Here is a 23,423-nt window from a genome sequence, read left to right as displayed (position 1 = left end):
GTATTTTCCAATGAAAGTTCTATGGATAATATAAGAACTACAATAACTCATAATTTGGGAAAGATTGTTAACTTGGGCTTTATAAAATGAAGGAAACAGTGCTTCAAATGCTCTAGACATTAATTCTGATTGCTTAAAACTGTTGACAAAATGCTTTCGCCCAGTTATTAGATATTCTGTCTATTTTCATTACTGCCATTTGGTAGTTTGCTATGCATAGCCTTATTATTTTAGTTGTGAAATTATCTTCATAGTTCCCATTAGGTCAGCTAATGAATTTACATTTTCTAGAATTTAAGCATATGTTTCTTAGTGAAATTGTTTCAATTATACTGATGATCGTTTTCAAAGCTTTGTGCATAGGCAGCTTGCTTCAAAGCATTAAAAAAGTGGTTTTCTGTCCATGAACTAATTAATCCCTTTATCACTTCAGCAGATCTCTTGATGTTTCATTAATTTACCCAAAATTGATTAAAAGTAGAGAACATAGCTTAACAACTACATTCATTGGTTCAACTACAGAATTAAGAACTAATGTTTCTGTCGAAAAAATATATTTCTTAGGGTTGTAATTGCCATTAAATAGTAGAAACTCTCACAGCCAAGTGTTCACAATATTAAATTATTGTTAAAAATTGTAGGTTAATTTGAAAAAGTAAGAGAGATCAACACAGGTCATTTTAAATTTTATATATATTAAATATGTATGTTTATTATTTTTAAATTATATATATGAAGTAGCATTGAACCTTTATGTTTGTAAAAATAGAAAGTTTAATTCAAATCCTACAGCACAACTCTCAAGATATCCACTGTCTTCACTGAAGAGGGGTTGGGGATTCAGTTCACTAGAGAATATTAAGGGACTGAGAGTTTTTTAGAACAGAGCATCCCTTTTCTCTATGCTACCTCTTTGTGTTCTCTCTATTTCTTTTCGCTATTAATTTTAAAAATACTGACAGCAAAAGGGAAAGAAGATGTGTTAGTTACTAGAAGGAAACTCTTAGGACTCTGATTCATATTGAATTTGGAAGACTGTAATAAATACTTCCTTGTTACTTCTAGCAATTTCATAAAAAGAAGACATGATCAGTGCAAGGACTGCAAGCAATATGCCAGAAGGATGCTGGGAATATTTAGGCACAGTTTGGAGGTGATTTCTAGTAATTTAAAATCAAACCATATAGCTGACAGTCTACTTAGTACCTGACCATCCCTGTAATACCTTCATGTATGCTGACTTTTTCAAAGTTATTTTTTGTGTTACCATTTTGTTAGCACATCTTCCACAAAGATTATTAATGAAAGTAGTAGGCCTTGACCACCACTTTGCTAGGAACTGCTGAAATTTTTTTTGAAAGCTGCTTGTTTGTGTAGCAAATAAATATCCTTTATTAAAAGAAAGACTTGTTTTATTATATGAAATAAAGTAGTCATGAATCAAAAAATTATGTCTTTCAAAAGAAAAACAATGTATAAATTAACTTTGTAAACAGAATGGGTAAGTTCTTTATATTTCTAATCCACACAAATTGCATAGAGAAATATTTGCTTTTCTGAGTTTAGAAAAATAAATCCTAATTTTTAAACTTTTATTTAAAAAGTGTCCTTGGGGATGATAGGAAAAACTGATTAAAACTCACAAAACTATGTGAGTTGAGAAGAATTTTAAAAAATATTTTTGATTTTTAGGAAGAAACTCAAATGACTTTTGTTACTTTGCATGATTTATATTTGTTAAGTTCTTAAGGCTGAAGTCTCAAAAAATGTATCAATGAATAATATACAGACTAGTGTTCATATACTTTAGTTATTATTTGAAATATTTCTTTCCTCAGTAATAAAAACCGATTATAAAATGCACATAGAACCATAAAAGACCTGAAAAAGTCTAAGTAATCTTGAAGAAAGAAAAACAGTTTGAGGTATCACATTTCCTGATTTCAAATTATACTACGAATCTATAGTAATTAAAACAGTGTGGTGCTGACATAAGAACAGAGACATAGAGCAATGGAACAGAATAGAGAGCCTAGAAATAAACCAAGCATATGTAGTCAATTAATTTGGACGAGAGTGCCAAGAATACAAAATGGAGAAAGGATAGTCCCTTCAATAAATGGTGCTGAGAAAACAAAATATCCATATTCATTAAATTGGACCTTTATCTTCCCCATACACAAAAAAATTATTCAAAATAAAGACTCAAACACAACACCTAAAACCATTAAAAATGAAAAAAAAAATAGAGGAGGAAGTTCCTTGACATTGGTCTTGACAACTTCTTAGAGTAGACACCAAAAGTTCAGGCCACAAAAGCAAAAATTTAAAAATGAGACTACATCAAGCAAAAAAACTCCTGCACAGTAAGGTAAATAATCAACCAAATGAAAAGGGAACCTATGGATTGGGAGAACATACTTGCAAGCATATATCTGATAAGGGGTTAATATACAAAATATATAAAGTAACTCATACAACCCAACAGCCAACAACAACAGCCTGATTTTAAAAATGGGCAAAGCATCTGAAAGGACATTCTTCCAAAGACATACAAAAGGCCAAAAGATACACAAAAAGTCCCTCAGTATCACTAATCATCAAGGAAATGCAAATCAAAACCACAATGAGATATCATCTCAAACCTGCTAGGATGACTATCATCAAAAAGACAAAGGATAACAAGTATTGGCAAGAATGCAGAGAAAAGGGAACTCTGATAGGCTCTTGGTAGGATAGTAATATTGTGCAGCTGTTTAGGAAAACAGTGAAGGAATTCCTCGAAAGAATAAAAATTGAACTACCGCATGATCCAACAATTCCTATTCTGACAAATACCCAAAGGATAGGAAATCAAAACCTTGAAACGATATCTGCATCCCCATGTTCACTGCATCATTATTTATAACTAAGATATAGAAACAACCTAAGTTTCCTCAACATATGAATAGATAAAGAAAATGTGGTATATAGGTACAAGAGAGCATTAGTCATCCATAAAAAAGAACCTACCACTTATAACAACATTGGTGAGCTTTGAGGGCATTGTGCTAAGTGAAATAAGCCAGACACACAGGAAAAAAAAAAAAAACAAAACTGTATGATCTCACTTATATGTAAAATCTAAAAATGTCAAACATACAGATGTAGAGAAGAGAATAGTGATTACCAGGGACAGAGAGGTGGGGAAATAGGGAGATGTTGATCAAAGAGCACAAAGCTTCAGTTACATAGGATGAATAGGTCTCAAAATTTAATGTACAGTATAATGGCTATTGCCAATAATACTGATTTGAATACAGGGAATTTGTTAGGAGAATAGATTTAGGGGCTGTCACCACAATAACGATTGCCGCAGACTTTGAGTCTGGAGTACTCCCTTGTCCAGGGAAAGAGCAGATGCAGAATTGAATATGAGAGAGACTAATGTCCCAGAGGAGACATAAGCCTGAGTAAGGGTCCTTGCTCCATTTTTGTTAGGATCAGAAGGCTTATAAACGTGATGGACATGCAGAAAGAGACAATGAAACAGTGATCATTCACTCAAGTATGTGAGAGAAAGGGGGTTTCGAAGATACGCAGGGTTAGGGTTTTGAGGCAATATAAAATCCTGGCACCAAGCAGATAGCTGTTTATGGCAGGCACCAGGTGCCATGTCTGTTTACCTTAACTAGCCTGGGGGATAAGACAGATAGAGTATGCTACCTCAGGGTCAACAAGGTACTGTTTTCTTTTGCTAAATACCTCTGGGCAATTCCTCCCTGCTGTAGTAGTTTCTTGCCCTGTTTACCTGTATACCTATTCTCGGACATTTTAGTCCTAAGGCTTGTTAACCCATTGGTGCAAGCTCAGGGAATTCCTAAACTTATTCTCCAAGAACAATTAAAAAGGGTAACTATGTGAAGTGATGGAATATTAATTCCCTCTGTATATGTACATCAAATCATCATGTGTACACAATAAATATATGTAACTTTTATTAAAGAACTCTCTACTTTGCAAAAGTTATTATTGTAATTAAATATTTTGAGTGTATTATGGATTTCTATTTTTAAGAAGTCAATGATTTATATATATCATAAAATTTATTGCATATGAACAGGTAGAATATGCTTAAAGAGAAAAAAACTTTGGCTTTAATTTTTTCTACTTTTTATTTTATTTTTTAAAATGTTTTATTTGTTTTTGAGAGAGAAAGAAAGAGTGTGAGGGGGGAGGGGCAGAGAGAAAGGGAGACACAGAATCTGAAGCAGGTTTCAGGCTCTGAGCTGTCAGAACAGAGCCTGATGCAGGACTTGAACTTATGAACCACAAGATCATGACCTAAGTTAAAGTCAGATGCTTAACCGACTGAGCACCCGGGAACCCCATAGTTTTTTCTACTTTTTAAAATACTACTATTATCTTGTCTTCTATTTTATTCATTTCTGAAGGTATAAATTGATTAATTGTTGAAAAATGTTTGATAAAACTTCTAGTTTTCCTATCATCTAATAATATAATGTAGAAAATAAAAATTTAAAAATAAGCTGTTTTTTTGCCATACACCATGATCCCATGACTGGTATTTGTCTAAATATTCTGTACTTATGATCTAATCTTACCTGAAGATATTGCTATTAGATTTGACAATATTAGTAAAGCTCAGAAGGCAATTAGGTTTTAAAAAATTTTTTTTTAAATGATAAGCTGTGAAGTGACAACCACACTAAAATATTTCTAAACCTTTCACTCTATTAGACTGGAAGAAAAAATCACAGAAGTATACCAGCAAGACTGCATGTAGAAGCAAATGACAGAGAAAATAGAAAAAAAGTACAATTGTACTCCTTTAAAATAGATGTAAATGTATTTAAATGTGTATTTACCTTGAGAGAGAGATAGAAAGAGAGTGTGCACAGGGGAGGGTCAGAGAGAGAGGGAGAGAGAGAATCCCAAGCGGTCTCTACCCTGCCAGTGCAGAGCCTGATTGGCTCCATCTCATGAACCAGGAGATCATGATCTGAGCCAAAATCAAGAGTCGGATTCTCAATTGAATCAGCCACCCAGATGCCCCTTAAATATATTTTAAATGAAAGCTTGTCATTGCCAATATTGACAGCTTGAGATTCTAGAATATTTAAAGAAGTGAAGATTTAAAGAATCGAATGATCATAGATTATACAGCTTCAGAGTTTTTCAGAGTAAAACTTATCTATGAACACAGACAATATTGAAAAAATCAAAATACAAAAAAAAGTAAAAAAAATCTTACAGATATTTAAATAAAATGAACAAATAAAAATATCTTTTAACAAATATTTAGAAATAAAAAGCACTTTCATAGGTAGTTTTTGATTCAGTGGGATAATAAAAGTGGTTTAAACAAAATATTTGGAAAATACCAATCATGAGAGAAGTACACAGAAAAATCTATATGAATTGGCCAAATCTATACTTGGAGGATAGCATCACACTGTAATTTCATTACTGAAACAATAAAAATGCACTCCTCATTTCACTCAAAAAGCTAAAAGTTACAATAACAGCAAAGCAAATCTAGGGAAAGGAGAAAAATTAATGCAGGCAAAAGTTAGAAATAAAGTAAGAAAACAATCAGAGAGTAGATATAGGAGAACAATTGGGGTTCTTCTTTTAATTCAATGGATCCCATGCTAATATTAATTTCTTTTTTTTTTTTTTTTTTTTTCTTTTCAGTATAAAACTGAAAGCCTTCCATGAATCACTGTAATGTGCTGGTCTGCACAGAGGAATGAGGTTCTCAGGAAAGAGATTCCCATTTTTCCATGGCTGGTCGACACAGTCCATTTTGAAGTCTTATGAGATACCAACAGGGTTTGTCAGAATCCCCTCTACTTTCTTCCTGGGAGAAGTCATTGTTATTTTAGGCAAGAAAATTATCTTTAACTCTTGCTAACTTTTTCTGATTTGTTCATTTAGTACTATAGCCAACAGAATCATTTGAATTCCTTGGTGGATATATTTTTCTCTAATTCCTACTTTTAACTAAAATCATTTTGGTTATCATTGGTCTTTTGTGCTTATTAATAAATGGTGTGGATGAGAAATATCTTCCTTACATTCTCTGGTGTTACCCTTCCCAGAAAAAGCTACAGCGAATATTTCATAAAATTAATTATATAACTTAGGAAAAAGAAGAATCTGTCCTCACGATCAGTATAATCAGACTAAGAACTCATCCTCAAATCCATGTTCTATCAACCCTCAAATTTTGTTTGAATCACCTCCAAATTATCTGTGTGCTGCATCCTCATATTTGTCTCTCCACAATTTTATAAAGTCTCTGTCATTGCTTATTCAGCTGAGTGCACTGGCTTCCTATCCAGCTTTGCTCCTTTCTTTCTCCAGCCTCTCCACTTAGCAGATAGAATTTTTTAAATTTATTATTATTATTATTATTTACAAATGATTTTTCGCTATGCTTAAGAAGTATTTGAAGACTTTTCCCAGGTCCTGTAAATCCTTACTAGCCCATTTTGCTGACTCCATCCCTGAGAACTCCTTAACTCATTCACTCTCCTATGATCACAGTAAATTTTGGCAATTACAAGAACAGACATGCCACATTCTCCCTGTTGCATTCACTGGTCACTGTTTTCCCCTGCTACCTGCTGCTACTGGCCCCTAGCATCCTGAAGGTCTCAGCTGAAATTTTGTTCCTTCCAAGAGGTCATCCTCCTTGTTATTCTGTATCACTCCCAGAATCACAGCATTTCCTTCATAACCCTTCAAAAATCTATTTTTATTTTGGTCATTTGTTCAATTATTTTATGTTTCCTACACTAAAGTATAATTCTATTAGGGCAGGCATCTTGTTTTTCCTGCTCACTATATTACCCAGAGTGCAAAGCACCAAGTCTGGTATTTATATAAATATTGGAAAAATAAGGAATGTTAATTTTTTTTGCACTTTTCAATTTATCTCTCACTAGAAAATATATGTCTTTTTCATGTATAAAAGAGAGATGAGCCTTTAGGAAGGAAACAACTTAAAAATATTTTGAATCTGGAGCAGAACTCCAGAGACAGAGAAACAAAGTTAGCAAAAGATAGAAAGCAAACAAGCTTCTCCTTTCCTAACTGGGTGCAATAAATCTATTGCCAAATGTGACCTAGGACTATTTGAAAATGATGGTATATTTCGTACACTATTAAAAGCTTTGAAAAACTTGTTTAACTAGCAGATTTATGCAGATGTTAGATTGGCATTAAATTACAAAGGTCCTCAATATCTTGATGACCATTATATTAGTCTTAGAGGCAAAATTTCCCCTCCACTCTCTAAGGGAGAGTGGGAATTAAGCTGATATAAAACAGATTAACAGGATAAAGGTAAGGTATAAAATGTATTTAAGTTTTACATGACATCAGAGCTCCCATAAGAAATGAAGACCCAAAGAAGTGGCAAAACTAGTGGCTTTTATACCAGGTTGAACAGAGAAGCAATTGTGGAAAAGTGACTAAAATATATGGGAGGCTAAAGAAAATTAAGAAGTATCTTAACAAAGTCTGTTGTACAGAATTTTCTTAGTTTCAACTCCCTATGAAAGATTTTTTTTTTTTTTTTTCCCGCAAACAAGGAGGGCATCTTTCACCTAAGAGTTTTTATGTCCTATTTTCAGGAAGAAAAGGGAAGATTAGAATGCTCTTTTGTTAAGTGCTTTCAGCTCAAAATAATCCTCATGCCAAAGTAGCAGATTTGGGGGCATAATGTGCCACACTTCACTATCGTTTTGTGCTTTTCCTTTTTCTTGAAAATACAGCTTCATAGCGCTTTGCATATGACAGTCACTCAACAAATATTAGTTATGAGAAGTGAATTTATTAAATGCCATAGTTAAACACAAAGCTGATTTCATTATTCCACTATTTACTACTTTTCAATAAATCGAGATTGAGCAATTTCTAAACTTCTATTCCAGTGCTATTTTATATCTGAGCTGTAATTAACCTCTTAAATACCTGATGTTGATTTATTTCTGTTTCTTTGCCCCACAAAGACATCTTTTATCTTAACTACCATGTCCTTTTGCAAGCTCTCTGCTCATGAGTCGAGATTTAGCACATCTGTAACCTGTTTTGTTCAACCTTCTTGCAACTATTCAGGTGAATTAGCACTGCTCCCCCGAACTCTCAACTGCGTTTTGAATTCCACTCTCTTCCTACTGTCCAAAGGTTTTTTGTTGTTGTTGTTGTTGTTTTATTTCACTTCCTTGCAATATGTTTGCTAAGGTATTTCAAAACAGATACCCAAGTTTTTTGCTACCTTTTGTAACACAAAAAGTGTGTGCTCTATGAAAGGTTTTAGAGTCTCCAAATATTGAAATTGCTTGAATTGCAAACTGGCTTTAGTGCACATAGAGACCTAGTACAGCTGAGAAGTTGGTGTGAAGGAGGGTTACTAAAACACTTGCCATCAGCCTAGAATTGCTATTCTTAGCCTGAAAAATATTATGCACCTGTTTTGCTCTAAATTTTTCCAGATACACAAATTGGGTTTTGTTTGGAGGAATAGTGATTTATTTGGAAATGCACTATATCTGCCTTAAGTTTGTATTGCTGTTCTGGTTTAATAATTATACAATGTCTGCCTTATCTTTAGATATAAATACATAATCAAACTTTTGAATGTATCAATTAAAAAATTTAATGTTAATTTATATTTTGATAGACAGAGAGAAGAAGAGCATGAGTGGGGAAGGGGCACAGAGAGAAGGAGACAAAGAATCTGAAGCAGGCTCCAGGCTCTGAGCTGTCAGCACAGTGCCCGACGTGGGGCTTGAACTCACAAAACGCAAGATCAGGACCTGAGCCAAAGTTGGATGCTTAGCTAACTGAGCCACCCAGGCACCCCTAAACATGTCAATTTTTTAATAACATTTATATCAAAAGTTTTTTTATTTTCTTTTTATTACAAATTAGTAAGTCATCAATTTGAAGAATGGTGACATACTCATGTGGCATTATGGGCAATAAATGAAAAGTACTTAATGCAAAACTAAAAGAGTGACTAAATATCATTAGTTAAAAGTATACCTCAAAAGCTTAAGTTTAAATGTTGCATCTGAAAAATTATAAGTAATAATAATGATGATGTAAATTTTAACATTAGGAAGACACCATATACTCATGAAGTCATTCTGTTTTCCAATTATATAGAAAAAATTTAGCTAGAAAATTCTAGTCAATTAAACATGCCTTATAAATATAAAATCAGGGGGCACCTGGGTAGTTCAGTTGGTTGAGCGCCTGACTTTGGCTCAGGTCATGACTCCCAGTTCAGAAGTTCAAGCCCCACATTGGGCTTGCTGCCTGTCAGCACAGAGTCCGCTTCAGACCCTTGGTCCCCCTCTCTCTGCCCCTCCCTTGCTTGTGCTCTCCCAAAAAATAAATAAATATTAACAAAAAAAGAAATATAAAATCATGGTGTTAAACCTAAAGGTATCATATATCCTTTTTTCTGAAAAATATTTGTGTGATTAGAATAAAGCAGTAGGAAAAGAAGATAAATTGCTTACCTCTATAGGCATTGATTCATGATATAATAATTTATTTGAGAACTTATTTTGTTAACTTACTTCTGGATTTGCAATACAATTAAAATTATATTCTCAGACATGTATAATGTATGTGTTCGTGGGGGGAGTGCGAGTGTGTGTGTGTGTAATGAGGTATAATTGACTTATAGCATTATATTAGTTTCCGGTATAAAATACAATGTTTCAGTATTTGCATATATATTTAGAAATTATCACCACATTCAGTCTAGTTAACATCATTCTATTCATAGTACAAAATGTTTTTTCTTGTGATTAGGACTTTTGAGATATGCTTTCCTAGCAACTTTCAAATATTCAATATAATATTATTAACTATAGTCACCGTCTTGTACATTATAACCCCATGACTTTTTAATTTATAATGTTTTAATTTTATAAGGTAGAATTAAAAAAAACAAAACATAAAACATAGGTATAATTTTCTAGTTTGACTATAAATAATCTTAAGAGTAATTATACTAGATACACCCCCAACTTACATTTTGTTTTTCTGTCAAAGGTGATATATTTTAATTGCATTACTGGCAAAAGAATTACTTAATTTTTAGGAATATATTTCTGTGTTGTACTTAATTAGCAGGAGAGATTTTTTTCCCTTTGAAAGTGACATTTTGAATGCACTGTTTATAGCATAGACTACAAAATCCTCTTTATTTCATACACATTTCCTTTTTTTTTTTCCCATTCCATATACCATGACATGGTTCTCCTACTTGGAAAATTTAATTGTTTTTTCTAAACTTCACTCCATTGCCTCACAAAAGATCATGATCACCATTGATCTCTGCACTGATCCAGAGACATAGATTTATCAGGAATGTATATTCTCACATGATTTTTATTTCTAAAGTATCTGTACAGACTTTAGTTACATAAACACTGTTAATCTTTGCTTTTTATTGAAAGTCCTGACATCAAACCATTTTCTCAGACCTCAAAAAAAAAAAAAAAACTCAAAAAATGTTAAAAATATAGTCATTTAAATTCTCTCTCTCCGTTTATCCTTTGCTGGCTGGTAGAACTCGCCATGTTGAACAGCCAAATATCTTTTTAAAATTAAAATCAAGTAGTTTAAACAATTCAAAAGCTTAGTAAACCCAGAGACTTGTTAATTTATTTTTAAATAAGTTTTTAATATTATTTAAAGGAACAGGCGCCTCTTAGGTTTTTCTCCTGCTTCAATTAAAAGTAGCTATTTCAGTAAAGGGCAGCACGAAGAAAAATTTTGCAAACCGTTATGATATAATCAAAGCGAACATTAATAGAAATTAAACTGGATAATTAAAAGAACAAGGCACATTGAAATACAACATTTTACTTCTTATTTTGAAGTTTGCTATCAGGTATGCAAGATTAATCGTTATAGATGATAAATGAATGAAAAAATAGGCAGTAGCATACTAGGGACCTGGGAATGGTAGGTAACAGATAACAAACAGACCTCTGATATTCCATTTATGTCTGATGGCTTTGTGGTTATTACTTGAAAGGAGAAATTACTAACACAAGCATCTCAGATTCAGGCTTGTTTTAAATCAGGATAATGTTTGTGTAGTCTTTGGAGGAAAGAATCAAGAAAATCTTGTATTTTCAAAATTACTATACTTGTACTATAGTAGGTACCTTCTGATAAAGGAGCAGAATTAACAAATTAGTTCTATTTTATATGACTTAGAAGAGCAAGATTTGTAAAGAATGCATGTAAGAGAACCTTCCAATGACAGAAAATGTATTAATGGAATATACTTATGTAAGCCCATTTTCCCACACTGTACATTTAGAAGATGGAAGAAACTTATTGAGACTACAAAATTAACTACAGAGTTTTTCTTTTTTATATTTAGTTAGGAGAATAAACCTTTTAGCATTTAAAAATTGCATTATTCATTTAATCTGTATGATTTTTGTTTTTGTTGTTTTAGAAAACAAAATGTGTTCACCCCATTTATAAAAGTATTCATTAGCTCTTTTAAATGATACCGTCATTTATTTAAGATAAAAACTTTGAAGGTATTCTTAAATTACCTCTTTACTTCACATCTCCACCCCCCCCCAGCTTACCCATGAAGCATATTAGCTCTACTTTCAAATATATCACACATCTTGCCACATATAATAAGAAAGAGGTAATACAAGGCTATATCTGGCATATTTAAAATGTGTTTACATCCAAACTAGAAAACTAAATCTCTTCTCTATTGAGTTTTTTTAAAAAAATCTTCCTCATAAAAATAAGAACGTCGTGATTGTCTGGAAGAGAATATAATATTAATGACACTGGAAATCCAGAAATAATCCATCTTGTTAAAATTGCCATTATTTCTCCCACAATCTACAGAAATAACTTTTAAACTATTCTCATTGCTACCAATTTTGCCCACAAATATTCTCCCTTGCTCTAATGATACAGAAAATAATAATCTCTATGCATTTGTTAAAATCCATAGAACCTACACATTATAAAGAGTAAAATTCATTCTATATAAAGTTTTTAAAAAATCAACACAGATATAACTTTGGAAAAGAACATTTTGACTGAATACTGTACAATTAAAAACAAAACATAAAGACTATACTTCAATTGGTTAATTTGTTACTACGGGAGTAGGGATTAAGAATTCTGAAAATATAAGAATATTCATGTGTTTTAATGATTATTTTTGAGAGAGACAGAGACAGATAGACAGAGCGTAAGTCGGGGAGAGGCAAAGAGAGAAGGAGGCATAGAATCTGAAGCAGGCTCCAGGCTCTGAGCTGTCAGCACAGAGCCCCGTGGGGGGTTCCAACTCATGAATGGTGAGATCATGACCTCAGTGAGCCAAAGCTGGACGCTTAACTGACTTAGCCACCAAGGTGTCCCAAAATATAAGAATATTAATTGAAATATTAAATTGTTGACAATAGGAGCCCCATTTAGCTCTGAGAAAGAAGTTACAAAATTTAAGGAGGCTAGGTAAATGAAAGTGAATGAACCCTACGGTGCTGGATTAAGTTTGGAGATATCAGTGTGAACTCATGTTTATTCTAGTATAGATATAGATATAGATACAGATAGAAGGAGAAGTAACTATAACCAAGTGTGGGTATGGGATAATACACATACATATATATCTTAGCTCAATGTGCCAAGGTGGCCTAGAGGAAGCAGTGAATTTAGAAACAGCAACAATCCAGTACCAGTGAGTACACCTAGCATCCTTGTCTCAAAGTCTAAATCCAGTTCTTCAAAGAAAGGAATTTAGGATCGCTGGAGAAACGGCTGATTCTGAGGCTGTGGTGAAAGAAACAGAACATAAGCCTATGGCATGTTGTAGTGGCAGAAAAATAAAAAGGACATGACCACATCAGAGAGACACAGGAGCCAAGTGGAAAACTCTCCTGATAGCTAAATTTGGATCAATTTGACCAACAATGTAAATAACAATAGTACTGGACTATAACCCAAAGAATAAAATACATATCTATGAGTCCATGTAGATAATTAAATGATTTCATACATAAATAAATGGAGGAGAAGGGACAGATCTTCCTTAAAGATTTCCAGTTAATGAATTTAGAAGAAATGAAGAAACAGAAAATCAACATAGAATCCAAATTCTATGATTTCTACAGGCAACATCCATAGGTGAGTGTTCATTTTGGTGGGCAAAACTTTAGGAAAACAACATATTGGGATATTCTTGAAGTATTAACCCAAAAACATTTATTAAACATTGTGGTCATTTAAAAATATCTAGAAATTCTTTGATACTTCCTGCAGAGAAGTGGAGCCCAATTTTGCTTCTTTTTAGCAAGAAATAATGGATTTAGTTACTCACTTCTAATAAAGAGAGTTTAGAAAGGGGAAGAGATAGCATAGACAAAACTGACACCAGCTTATTCACAGTATCAAGGTTGACAGCACCAGTACTAAGTCATGTTGACATCATGCCATCCCTTCCCATATGGTACCATGAGAAGGACATTTCATCTCTCTGGTATTCTTCCCCCAAATCCATAAACCAGTCCAATCATTATAAAACATCACACAAACCCAAACAAAGAAACATTTTTTTCATACCTGAGCAATCATGAACATTGAGGGAAGACTAAGAAACCGTCACAGACCAGAGAGGGCTTAGGAGACACAAAGACATGACATCCTAAATCGGATACTTGAACAGAAAAGAACACAGTGGAAAAACTGTTGAATCCTGTAAAATCATTTAATAATATTGTTATTGTGTTTATTTCTTAATTTTGTTTAGTATAGAAGGGTTACATAAGATGTTATTGGGCAAAATTACACGAGAGACAAGTGGGAAGTCCCTGAACTATCTTTTTAGCTTTTCAGTACATCAAATATTATTTAAAGTAATAAAGTTAAAATAATACTAATAATAATTACAATGCTTCCTGCTCAAACTCTGCCATAGCGACCCACTACATTCACAGTGACTTCAAAATTCACGGTCTTGGCTGACATAACCTCAGTCTCTGGCCCTTGTACTGCGGAATTTACCTCCTTCCCCTTTTTACTCTCTTGTGTACTCTGGTTGCAAGGACCTTCTTTGCTCTTGGTTCCTATCGTAAGGCTTTGAAAATCCTTGTTCTTGAACAGCAGTTATCTACTGAGTACCCTGCTTTATGATAACATCAATATATTTCCTTCTTTATCTCTCCAGCTTAGTTTCAAATCTCTTAGGTGATAAAATTACAAAATGAACCAACTGAATTTTAAAAACCAGTTGGACCTCAATGTTAAATTACCCCTCTTAATTTTTCAGTTACACAAGAAATTTAGGATACAATCAATGTAATGAAAATACATTTTCCAATTTCAACGTCAAAAAATGTGTGTTTGGTGATGACTTATAAAACTAATCCAGAATACAACTGAGTTGATTATATGTGCCTTTTGAAACAGCCTAAAAAATCTACTCAACTCTATGGTTTAAAATAGGTTTTTTGGTGGTTTTTGTTTGTTTTCTTTTTTTTCTTTCTTTTTTTTTTTTTTCCTTAATGGATGAAATGTAGCCCAGTCTACTAGTGTACTGGGGGTTCTTTATTTTACAGATGAGGAAACCAATGCCCAAAAAGAATTTTTGGCAATTTACAATAGTCCCAGGGCTACATTTAGCTCCCTAGATTGTCAGGCTAATTTATGATTCACAGATTCCCTCAACTTCTTTTACGTATCATCTTTTTTATAAGTATAAGCTATACAGTATACCAATTATGCATTTGGGAGCTCAGGAATGAAAAAGGATTGACTGAGTAAAAGTCATAGTAGATCACATTTCACAAAGAGGTAGGGCTAATCTATATCAGGCACTTTTTTTTTTTTTGAGATAAATGAATATAAATACTTCAGCAAAGAAGTTCACTAAAGTAAGATATCCTTTTCCATGAACATCTAAAAGTATTCATGAAATATTAGAAATGGTAAAATTGATAACTAAGTATATGACAAAAACTGATTATTGATTGAACACAGAAGCAATGACTACTTCTTTCAAATATTAATAGCTTCTTTATTGCACATTAAAATCCCATCATATGAATTTATTATTTAAAACTCCAGTAAATTTAATATTATCTCTAAAGCAACTATTATAGAGACTTAATGGATTTCTTAATTAGGATATAGCATTAATGGTTATAGAATTCTAATTAAAATGGAGGACTTGAGAAACAGCCAAAGTCTGAAGAAATTATTCAAGCAATGATTTTATTTAAAAAAAAGTGGACAGAAGCTTTATTTAAAATGTTAAAAGGAAATGTACAAATCATATACTTCATTTAGTCAGAATAATTTTCCATGAGGATTAATACGTATTGTTCCCTTCTAAGTATATATTCTACTTTACTTTAATATCTTGGAAATTATCTAATTCCTCTTGCTTTATAATTGGAATTTATTAATTTTACAGAGAAATTAAAGTGCATCTTCTACAATACTTGGCAAATCTATGTGTACTTCTGAAATTTCTTTCATAATTTACTTACTTGAATACAGATTTTCATTACAATTTTTTTTTTGTTTATTTGTTTTTGAGAGATACAGAGTGCAAGTAGAGGAGGGGCAATGAGAGAGGGACACAGAACTGGAAACAGGCTCCAGGCTCTGAGCTGTCAGCAGAGAGCCTGGTGAGGGACTAGAATCATGAACCATGAGATCATGACCTGAACTAAATTTGGATGCTTAACCGACTGAGCCACCCAGACATCCCAGATTTTCATTATAAATGTGCCACTACATTAAGAATTCATCTGGGGGCGCCTGGGTGGCTCAGTCGGTTAAGCGTCCGACTTCAGCCAGGTCACGATCTCGCGGTCCGTGAGTTTGAGCCCCGCGTCCGGCTCTGGGCTGATGGCTCAGAGCCTGGAGCCTGTTTCTGATTCTGTGTCTCCCTCTCTCTCTGCCCTTCCCCCGTTCATGCTCTGTCTCTCTCTGTCCCCCCCCCAAAAAAAATAAACGTTGAAAAAAAATTAAAAAAAAAAAAAAGAAAAAAGAAAAAAAAAAAAAGAATTCATCTGGATAGGGGCACCTGGGTGACTCAGTCGGTTAAGCGTCCAACTTCAGCTCAGGTCATGATCTCACTGTGAGTTTGAGCCCCATGTCGGGCTTTGTGCTGACAGCTCAGAGCCTGGAGCCTGCTTCAGATTCTGTGTCTCCCTCTCTCTCTCTCTCTTTGCTCCTCCCCCACTTGTGCTTAGTCTCTCTCACTCTCAAATAAATAAATAAATATTTTAAAAATTATAAAAAATTAATCTGGGTAAGTTTATTTAGAAAATGCTATCTGTAACTGATAAGAGTTGATGTGATCAAAATTATTTAAATGATTTTGAAATTTACTAATAAAGTTAAATATTTGACTTCAAACAATATAGTTTGATTCAAATAAAATTATCAACACCTATTTTTTTGAAAAAAAAATTTTAACATTTATTTATTTTTGAGACAGAGAGAGACAGAGCATGAACGGGGGAGGGTCAGAGAGAGAGGGAGACACAGAATCGGAAACAGTCTCCAGGCTCTGAGCTGCCAGCACAGAGCCCCACGCCGGGCTCGAACTCACGGACTGCGAGATCATGACCTGAGCCGAAGTCGGACGCTTAACCGACTGAGCCACCCAGGCGCCCCTATCAACACCTATTTTTAATCCATTATTATCCATGTTAATAAAATACTGATTACTTTTAGGATTTTTTATTAGATAACAATTCCTCCCATATTCTTTACTAGTCTCTGCTTAGATAGTTAAGATGCTTTGTTCCAAGGAACAGCAAATTATTTTAAAACAGAGGAAGCAGACAATTAAATTGAGCACAGGGAATTAGGAGTATCTTATGGAAACAAATACCAAGAGGTGCCACCAGGATTCTTGTGGGTTGTCACCCAGGAACAGGGGAATTTTCAGGAACTTGAGAGACGTTTATTCTTTGATTTACTTATGTTTAACTTGCATGGACTTACATTTCTGCTTTTTTGTGTCTCCAATTCATCCCTCTCTTTATGTAAACTGAATTTTTACTTCTTAAATAGTCTTGTTGAAATCACGTCAACTTCATCATTTCAGAATCCCAAGTCCTCAAGTAAATCAAAATGATTATAATGAATTATTTAGCCCAATTCCAAAATCTGGAAAAAAGAATATTGTTGTCCTGACCTAGATCAATGGCCACTTCTAGTACAGTCAACTATGGTCTGGGGTTTAGATCCTCTAATATAAATGGACGAGTCAATGTCCAGTCTTGTTTAAGGCAAATGTAAGATCAGGAAAGTAGAAGTCACAGAAATCCTCATAAGGTATAAACCATAAATGGAGAGAATTAACTATCTCTCATAAGTTAAACTGTTAAAATATTTATATTTATTAGACTCAATTCTTCATCAATGTTTAATTGGCATTATAAAATTAAAAGAGTATAAAATAATAATAAAATTTTGGTGGTTTATACTTAGTGGATATTTTAATGTTCATAACAGGATGTAACTGGTATCATTTCTGGTGGAGACTAGAATTATTTTACATGGAGCCGAAATTCAACACTAATGTATTCCTATAGTTGATAGAATATATACTAAATTCTTAAAGACTTGCCAGTTTATCTCTTATTTCTAGATAGATATAAGTACACCTTTTAACTTCCAACAGAATTCATCAAGACTTTTGGCTACTGAAGAACATATTTTAAAATCATCACTTAGAGTACTTACTAATAAGCACCATTAGCCACTAAAAACAAAAAAAACAAAACAAAACAAAAAAAACCCTAAGACAGTCCCAGTGTCCCTAGTTTTGTGGTGATATCCTACCTGGCGACGACCAGAGCCAGAGGCTCCAATGTGGGGGCGTGGGCGGGCGCAGAAACTCAGGCCACCAAAGGGCCAGATGAGCACAAGGTCCGCACCCAATGCCCCCGATGTGAGGAGCTGGAGCCCCATGCCAAACAGAAAGGGACTGGGTCCTGGAACTCTGGCCTTGCCACAGGTCTCGGCCCCACCTCCCTGCCCCAGGGCTTGGCTGTGAGGGAGCCGGGCCTGCCGTGACATGATTTGGGACCTACATCAAATGTATCAGGTTTGCTTGATACAGCATATATCCTCCAACAGAACATCCTCCTACACAATAAAAACCCAAGACAAAATAGCCCCATAACATTCCAGCAAATATCGAACTAACTGATGTTATGGATGGCTTGTGTCTTGTCCAGACACCGAAGTCTCCATAGCAATATACTGTACAAAATTCCAAAATGAACAAATTGCCTCTGAATATCTCTAGAGCAGCCTAACCTTCTACATTTTCAAAGCGTAATGTCATTCCTGGCACACAGAAAATACTCAATAAATTTCATCGAATAAATGGATGAGTAAATGGATGGAGGAAAAAAGCTAGACTTTAAATCAGACCAGGGATTAAATCAGTCATTAGGGAAGGCACTTGATCCTCAGTTTCATTAAGGGGAATAATCATTTTTATGGAGTTGATCTGTGAACAAAATCAAATCATATTTTTAAGCTCTACGTTTCTTCTGGCACAGGTTGTTTCAGGCTGACTTTTACATTTTTTTTCTTCAGAGCCTCGGCCCTGGAATCACCATTTGTCCAATGAGTCTTAGTTCATCATAACAGAGAATGGGATTTAGAAGACAGGATGGCTTGCTAGGCTTTCAATTTTTCAAAATTGCAAATCGGGGAACAAAATTCTATCTGGTGAATAAAGGAATTTTCACAGCAGACGCCACAGAATAAACAATAAATGGTAATGATTTTTATTAATTATTCCTATTTGCGATATATACCTCATGATTATGCATAATACAATACTTCCTTATACACAGAAAAATATTAAAACAAAAATGTCTGAAGTGTCCAATCATTTTGTGTGATTTATACAGGGATTTGAAATGTTCATTGGGAAGTAATTGATTAAAGTTTTTAAAGCTGTAGGTTTTGTTTGCATTTATCACACTGTATACAAAAAATTAGCTCTTCTTTTTGCATTAGAAACAACATATATTCTGGAGATACTTATAATAAGAAAAGATGACTGAAATGTTTAAAGTATCATTAGCTTAGAATAGATAATATATCATTCACAGTTGATAACTCTGCCAAGTATTTAATCTTAATTAGATATAGAGAAAACTTAATATGCACAATGCATTAGAACATTTTACATACATACATATATACATGGATATTGTATACACATTTCCCCACATAGTACTGTAATAAATCATAATTAAATATGTGAGAATAAAAACAATTGAATCTAAAACTAAAATAGTCTTATTCTGCCATAAAGAATAAATAATAAAATAATAACTATTTTTCTTTGGAATTATTGTTTCAGATTATCCTTTCCTGGCTTTTTGTGGCATACAAGTATCAGGGAATTTACATTTTTTTAATATAAATAATCTCAAATTAAGCTTTAACGTATTCCCTAATTTCCACTTTTACGGTTGTCTGAATAGCTTGTAACAAAACAATTCTCCCTCTAAAGTTACTATGAAGGCCCTGGGGAAAAATGTATTTGATGTTTGAAGTCACTGGAACGCCACTAAGGCACCCAAGGCTTTCTGAGACAGTCTATCAGAGAAGAGAAAAAGAAGAGAGATGTGTTGATGTAGTCCAGCTTTTGATGCTTTTCCTCTTGAGCTAGGTGTACATCCTGGGCACTGGGCATGAAAGCTGAGCCGAAAACCTTAGCTCAGAGTTTATAGTCATCTTTCTTGGCTGTAGGAGCCTCAGTAGCAGTTCTGACATCCAGGATTGAGAGGCCAAGATCCAGGAGAAAAGGAAACCTGAGAGAGGTGAACCTGAGTGTCGTGTGCCACTTTCCTTGGAGGATTTTGCCAGTTCTCAAGCTGTGCACGCACATGGCAATAAGAGTAAAACCTGATAGCAGCAGCTAAGATGCTAAAAAGCTGAACAGAATTTTCAGTAATCTCAAGTTCTAAAAATACAAAATTTTTATATACTATATATGTAAATATATAGTATATATAATATTTATATATGTTATTTATATCTAAAAATATATGTAACAAAATATGTAACTTACACATAAATGAATAAATGCATAACAAATCATATATATATGATATACGTGTGTATATATATTATATATACACACACGTATATCATATATATATATATATATATATATATATATATATATATATGTATATATATGTAATACCCCAATATATCCCTCCAATCAGGAGGACTTCAAGAAAACATCCCAGGCTTTGAGTTGAAAATACCAAAAGGCTACACCCTTGGGTCAAAGCCAAACTAGAAATGATTAGCTCACAGAACGTTTGCATTCTACTCTTAAAACATGACAATATTTGACAGAATCAAGGATGTTTGAATATTCCCTAATTGCTAGCTTTAAAGAAATCAGATCCTGTCTAAAGAAAATAACATTCCAATAATTCAGATCTTTTCATAAATAATATATAGCATTCACTTAGTAGTAACCAGCTATGCAAAGACCTTAAAACTGAAAATCAAAAGAAACAGCAAACAACAGATAGAGATCCACTCATTATCCAGGTAATGGAGTAATAAGACAACATAGGTGATTGGAAGTATGGTATTATAGAAACTCTTCCAGAGAATATCTTCTCCACTATTTTAATGTGCTGAACATAACCTTTATTAAAAAAAATAGCTTACGAGTATAGATTGATCTCATTTCTGAGCATTAAGCAAAAATATTTTTAAAATATTAGTAAGTCTTATTGTGGGTATAAATTTGTACAACCTCTTTGCAAAATTATCTGACATTACAAATTATAGTGAATCTCTGGTAACTTATTACACAATAACTCAGTTCTTATTTATGTAGTGAACAGAAGGGCATTTTTGTTTTCTGTCAAAAAATCTGTACCAGAATGTTCACAGTAGCATTATTTGTAACAGTCAATATCAAGGGTTGTTGATAACCCAGCAGTAGGGTACATTTTTGTTTCTAACATTTCCCTACTTACCTATACAATAAAGTTACATATCTATTTCCTTTGAAATGTGACATTGCAGTGCTCCTTAGTAGTTTATGTCCTGTATTTGTTTCTTCCACACTTTCAACGTGGCCAAATGATTTGCTTTACTAATGTGATATGGGCATATGACAGAAGAGCAGGTCTAAGGCGAGGCTTATATGAGGCATAGTAAGTAACGTCCAGTCCACCTCAACTCTTATCCTCCATAATAAACAACAACAAACAAATAAGTGAAAAACCCAATCCCTAGATATCAGCTGTTCCTTCAGCCTTGGTCCCCTCTGAATGACCTATAGAGCAGGCCTAAATTGAGCCCTGGGTCCCGCTTAATCCAAGGGAACCCAAAACAAGATTACCCAAATCTCAGTCAACCTGCATTGGCTTATAGACACTTATGTGTCTACATAAGTGTGACCTAAACATTTATTTTTGGAAGCCACTGAGATTTTTCTGTTTTTTTTTAATGCAATGTTATCAAGGACGGTGGGAAGAGGGGGACTTAATAGAATCCCTCCATCAATAACAATGTATAAGTGAATTGTGGTATATATATGTAATAGGATGGTATGCAGCACACAATAGACGGATCTTATAATATAGAGAAAGGACATGCGCTCTTTACGTGACATTCAAAGAAATCAGGAAAACTTTTAGTAAAGAAAAGCACCTACAGATTTCATCATTCATAAAGAAACATTGTTAACAATAACCCCATTCTTTCTATATGTATATATAAATATAGATATTAGATAGTGATAAAATATAATTAATTGGAAGTATTTTATAAAATGTGATGACTTATTAGTTTAAAATAAAATATATTATACTAAATTGTGTTTCAATTTACCATAGGGAAAACAGACACAAAGTAAAAGATATCTGTAATTTTTAGTAATTATTTCTTCATACCAAGAGATAAGTTTCTAAAACTTCTTTAAACTTACAAAAACGTATCAAGACAAATATTAAGCGGTTGTAGTACTTTCGATTTTTAGTATGACTTGGCAATATCGAGCAACCCCTTAATGCAAATAATCTGAACACCAGTACTAGTCTTCTCATTTCCTGTATGGATGTCATTAATATTATAGAGTCAACTGTTGTAATATTTATATCTGTTGTGTTGCCCTGAGACTTATAGTTGAAAATAATTTACCTTATTTTGGTAGATTTAATACTTCTTCAATATCTTCATCATTTCTGAGTTTGTTCATTTATTTCTGAATTGCTTTGTGAGAACTTCATCTAATACCTGTTCGTTTGTTTGTTTGTTTGTTTTTAGAAGGCAGGGGACTGGGGCGCCTGGGTGGCTCAGTCGGTTAAGCGTCCGACTTCACCTCAGGTCATGATCTCACAGTCTGTGAGTTCGAGCCCAGCGTCGGGCTCTGGGCTGATGGCTCAGAGCCTGGAGCCTGCTTCCGATTCGTGTCTCCCTCTCTCTCTGCCCCTCCCCCGTTCATGCTCTGTCTCTCTCTGTCTCAAAAATAAATAAAAACGCTAAAAAGAAAAAAAAAAAAAAAGGCGGCAGGGGACAATCACAGATGATGTGCTCTCAGAGTTCTTCCAGATTTGTGTATAATACCTTGGAGAAAGTTTACATTTTGCCAAAAATTCTGTTAAATCCCTTTACACGATATCTACTGCATTGCCCAGAAGGCATATTTATGTTGGTATTTTGTTAAATCCACTTAAAAATTAGAAAGAGGGGTTCAGATAGATGAAGAAACTGTTCATAGTGGACTAGGAGAGGGAACTTGAGTTAGCAAATTGCCAGAAGTTAGATCCTCATCCATAACTATTAATTAATGCTTCATACTACCATTTAGCATATGACTTCTTTATGTTTGATGTCCACATTCTTGTGTTAACAAATTCACTTGAAAACGCTTTTGTTGAAACAAGTTCTCTCGGAATATTATTTTTTCCTCCTCGTCAGCAGTTTTAGTGCTTCCTTCTCAGTTTTGTTCTTGTGTCTTTGAGGATATTTTTCAATTTTAATTATTCTCCCTGTTATTCCAGTAACATGAATTACTCCTACACAAAATATTCTTTCTTCTTATATCTCATCTTTCCAGAATCAATTTTATAAATTTTTTCTTCTTATCTTCTTTTTGTGTGATTTCCTCAATGCCATCTCTTTTGTTTGTTATGGGTTTAATATCATGTTTATTCTATTTCTATTAGTCCTAGTATAGCTTCTATTTCTGTATTTTATTTTCTTGTACATTGAATTCTGAACTTGCCGTATACATTATTTTGTACCGTGTACATTATAAATAACAACAATATTAATTTTTAAATTATTGTTACTTATCTTTAAAGTATAATTTGGGCATA

This window comes from Leopardus geoffroyi, chromosome A1 (assembly GCF_018350155.1).
Source record: "Leopardus geoffroyi isolate Oge1 chromosome A1, O.geoffroyi_Oge1_pat1.0, whole genome shotgun sequence".
In the NCBI taxonomy this organism is placed as follows: domain Eukaryota; kingdom Metazoa; phylum Chordata; class Mammalia; order Carnivora; family Felidae; genus Leopardus; species Leopardus geoffroyi.
The sequence above is the reverse complement of the archived record's forward strand: the minus strand, read 5'-3'. Positions refer to the sequence as shown.